This window comes from Elaeis guineensis, chromosome 8 (genome assembly GCF_000442705.2).
Source record: "Elaeis guineensis isolate ETL-2024a chromosome 8, EG11, whole genome shotgun sequence".
Classification (NCBI taxonomy): domain Eukaryota; kingdom Viridiplantae; phylum Streptophyta; class Magnoliopsida; order Arecales; family Arecaceae; genus Elaeis; species Elaeis guineensis.
Genome location: NC_026000.2, coordinates 137,991,523 through 137,996,279, shown reverse-complemented (window position 1 = coordinate 137,996,279; position 4,757 = coordinate 137,991,523). Strand labels below are relative to the sequence as shown.

At 38.0% G+C, this 4,757-nt stretch overlaps 1 pseudogene; it reads right to left on the bottom strand.

The window, feature by feature from the left end:
- Positions 1 to 3,040, bottom strand: part of LOC140851249 (probable apyrase 7) — a 6,880-nt pseudogene extending 3,840 nt beyond the window's left edge.
- Positions 3,041 to 4,757: the final 1,717 nt, after the last annotated feature.

Below are 4,757 nucleotides of genomic sequence, written 5' to 3'. Positions count from 1 at the left end.
AGAAGGTAGTGCCATGAGGACAGAAAGGATGTAAAAAAAGGAGAACCTGTAGCATGAAACAATGAGGTTTGCTTCTTTCTTCTGTCTTTGCTTCATTTTTTCAAATCCATTTTTTATTTTTTAACTTTTTTTTTGATCCAAGAACTATGATGAATACATGTTAATTTGTTCTTCATCTTTGGATTATAAATCCCTAGAATTTTGATTTCATTTGCATATATACAACATTAAATACAATCCATATTTTGTTATTTAGTTTTAACAATCTTTGTAACTTGTCTCTAACCACTCCATCTCTATAATTTGTTTCACTATTTAAACATTTTTATTATTATGTAAAAAGAATGAAGCATGTTGGATTTTCTTACCTTTCTCTCCCAAATAAACAAAAAAGTTCCAGTTACAACATTATAACACAAATGAATAGGTTTTCCTTTCATTTTTTTAAAAAATCAGGTGCACATAAAATGTCGATACACCCATATAATTAAAAATATCAATAAATTTTAATTATTTGAATATTTGATACAGGCTCCCTCTGGGTAAAATCCTGCATCCGCCCCTACATGTCCAATTCATATTTATGGATAAAAAATGGTAAATTTATCATGGCTTCAGTTGGCCTATCAGAAAAAAGTCCCACAATTGCAAACAGGATTTATTCATAGATGGATAAATCAGACCTCCTTATAAGCAGACGGTATTCAAAGAAACCTTGTTGCTAACTTTGGTCCCATTTCTAAGACAGAAAATATGATTTTCCTCATGTAATGATGCAAAAGAGGTGAGGGCTAGCTTTGGCGCAACAATAAGGTTGGACTATGGTGCCCTGGTTGTCACGAGTCCAAAACAAGGAAATAGCCTCTCCACATAATAGGTTAAGGTTGTGCACATATGACCCTCCCCAAACCTAGCAATGTCAAGAGCCTCATGCACTAGGTTGCCCCCTTTTTCTTAACAAAGCAGAAGAAAGGCCTTCGACATGAAAAGGTTAGTAAGTTTGTTTCATCCATGGACCAGCTGCTACTTGAGGCATACCACTGCTCAACTTCAGATAGTGAAATCAAGAAAACAAGTACACTTTATCATTAGACATGCAAAGAAAACCAAATGCCTCAATGCATGAAGTAAATTTTTGGAGGAACCAAGAAGTTATCACAACAGGGGCAGGTGACCATGCTATTGGAAAAGCATACCTGAATTTATGGGACTCCATCGTTGGAAAACGAATGGAGATGACTTATTGAGAGCTGAGTTGGTTGCACTGTTATTCCTAAAAAGTGGGAGATATGATCTCTGGAAAAATCCTGGGGTCCATTTGCTAACACAAGATAGTGCACCAAGCAAGAGTATAATTGACACCAAAAGAAGTAGAAGAAGATAAGATGGATTTATATCTGTATGGAATATTTTATAGCTCTGAAGATCAATGCTGCTCGACAATGATTGTCCAGCCTCTGCTAATGCAACTCCCAGTGTCCAAGTAATACTACCAGAACCAATGACCACTTGTTATCTTTGATCTGCAATCCCTCTCTTAATAGTGAAGCAATGTATGGTGCCCGAAAGCAATACTGTTCTATGAAAGGTTGTGGCACAACACTGTTCCTTGCAACTTCCCATGTTTTCCCACAGAATTCCTTACCCAATTTTAGGACATCATCAAGGGTAGCCTTGGAAGTTAAGTTGAAAAACCGAAAGACCACAAAGAAACCAGACATCGCATAGAATTTTCCATGTGGACGAGGTAAATTATCACCAAGAGCGCATGGCTTGAGTTTACAATCAACTGCAGAACTTGTACTAGACCATTCAGACAGATTAATGCTATTCTTGCAAGAGCACTACATTCTTCCAATTAGGAGCACCAAGCAGTTCAACAACCATTCCAGCCATTCCAGCATGCCCAGAACTGATTCTCCCTCCAATCAGAGGACTTCCTTCTTGATTAATTGTAGCACAACGAGAACAGGTATACTCCTCTCTGTCCGATCTGCAAACATGGATGCCTAAGCTCAAGTTTTCCATTACTAAGCCAGCGACAGCAGTGCCTGATAACCTTTTTGAGAAGATGGCTTACAGATTTGTCGAATGCATCATTTAGTCCATATCCAGACAGAGAATATGCACTTAAATAATGACTCACGGCTCCAATTCTCAAATTTATGCTAGTCTCATCATGCATTGGCTTCTCGGTCTCAAAAGTAACTTGCAATGATGAACCACCCATATCAAGTGCACCAAATGTCTTTTTACTTGGTGACGAACCTAGCATAACCCATATGATGATTAAGAGCTATCCATCCATAATAAGCTTCTTCCATGCCAGTTATGATCTTGACCCAATCTCTCTTACACAAAAATGATGAACTTTTCAAAATATTCCATGCCCTGTCCAGAAGCCACTCAGAATCAGAACTCAGTAGCCTGCGAACCCCAGCTGTAGCATAAAGAAAGAGAGAGGCATTTCTGCGAGCGCGCTTGGGTATCTGTCTCTCAGCCTACTGAAGAAGTGGCATTATTGCAGCCTTCAACCCAGTTTCGTTGTGGACAAGTTTATGAAAACCAGGTTCCGTTTCCATACGCTGATAAGCACGGCCACTTCGTGCACTAAATTTTCTTTGCGGACCTTCAGGTAATGATCTCAAGACAATAGGTAAGCTAAGCGGCCTTTATTTCCATTAATAGACCACTCATAGACATAAACTCGAGTACCAGTACTTCCGCAATCAAGTATGATGATACTCCGATGTTTCATGTGACAAATAAGTACTGAGATATCTTGAACATATGTAAATGAATAAATAATAAGAGAATAGCAATAACACCTACAGCTGCCCGTATCCATTTCCTTCTTTTAGTTGGGGTTGCTAGAGAGGACTTCTCCTTTGAAAGGCTATATCCAGTAGCACCCTCTCTCACTAGAGCACGAAGAGGTTTTGCATGGCCATAACTTCTAACAGTTTCAGGGTCAATGTCACCCTCCACCGGATTTACTTTCAAGAATGTTGGCAGTTCATGGAGATGATGAAAGCCGCATGCTGGTTTTCTCTTGTGGTTGAGTGAAGCCAAGACTATGATTTTGGCATGCTAGGACAAGAAATTACATGGAGAAACTAGGAATCTTGTTGGATTGCACTTGTCACAAGCTGATTTTCTTCACTCGATAATCGTCTAGAGAAATTCCAGAAACTCGTATTTGTATGTCTGAAAAAATAATGAATCGGGACACGTGGCACAAAATATTATCAGCATTTCCTCTATCCAGTAAATACTAACAGCAGTGACTAAAAAAATGACAAACAGCATGAATAAAATTCAAATTCCTGATAGCATTCAGAAACAGTAAATAAATGCTCTGTCAAACAAGCAAAAGTTTAATAGTGCTTGACTAGAAGAGTTATTCGTTGGTACATAATAATGCAATCTAAAAGGTTAAAAATTTTTTCAAAGAATGCACCTGTAACTGCCACTCAGAGAAGTAAACAATAATAGTGAACCAACATCAGATATAATATTTTGGTCAAACAATGGATTACAAGCATAGAACAACATAATGCATAAATCAAGTAACATAAATTTCACAAGAAAGCCTAATTTCTATATTTTGAGTACTCAAGCAATAATTTGAAATCTAACTGTTCAAATGCAGTTAGACGCCTCGAAGGTAATGCTGTCTTATCAGAATATCGATGAGACACCAAGAGGGAGCATCAGGGGAGCTGGCTACTCCATATACTCAATAAAGGTGTCATTTCCATCATGGAACAGGTTATTAGAAATGAGATGATATAATTCTCTCTTATGAGAATATGGATGAGACACCAAGGAGGAGTCTCAGGTGGCAGCTGGCTATTCCATAAACTCAATAGAGGTGTCACTTTCCACACAGAGCAGCTTATCAAATGAGCTTCCATTATCCTTGGGTTCAAAGGCTAATCATAAAAGTGCTGCAAATATAGTGCAAATTTGTAAACATAGCATACAGAACTTTCCATTTTCAATTCAAAAATCAACAAAAGGCCACTGGAACAAATACAAACAAGCTCTCATGGTTAGGCTATCAACAAATAGTTTCAACTGCTCTCTCTCACCTTCATCTACCTTATCACCCTCACTGCTGACATCAGCACATCAACAACCTAAGTTTATGCAGGCATCATAATTTGAGGCATAAACATTGTCTCCTGAAAAAGAAAAAGCAACTTTTATTTCTTCTTGAGTGGTTAAATTGCCTAATTCACTTCCCTTGCCAGGCTAGCTAGTGGAGAACTAATGCTGGATTGGCAGTTGGAATAAAAGAAGTCATGAAAAATGGTATGTCTAAAAGATTCCCTAATTAGTGAACTCTACTTAAGCACATTCTCTTCATCCAAAACCCTAATCCTAGATTCCATAAACCTTATCGAGTCTGGAACCTGAAATCTAGGCCTTCTCCTATTCCAGATTTAGCACACTGCTCCTAGCGTATCCAGTATACATATCTTGATCACAGGTCTATAGCATTTATGAGCCCAGAACTTGTAATCCACTACCATAATCAAATAGTGTCAACTCCAACCTTTGTCTTAGAAAAGATGGCAAGCTATCAGTTGTTCAGTCCCTTCATCTATTTATTCTCTTTCTAGTTTTATTTCTTCTGTTTATTGCTTTGTTGAAAACCCTCTCAAGAGTTTATGCCACCACTACCTCCCGAACACAATGAAGCCCATCTCATCGGCACATGCATGAATTATCATGTAATTATGTAGCTAAGC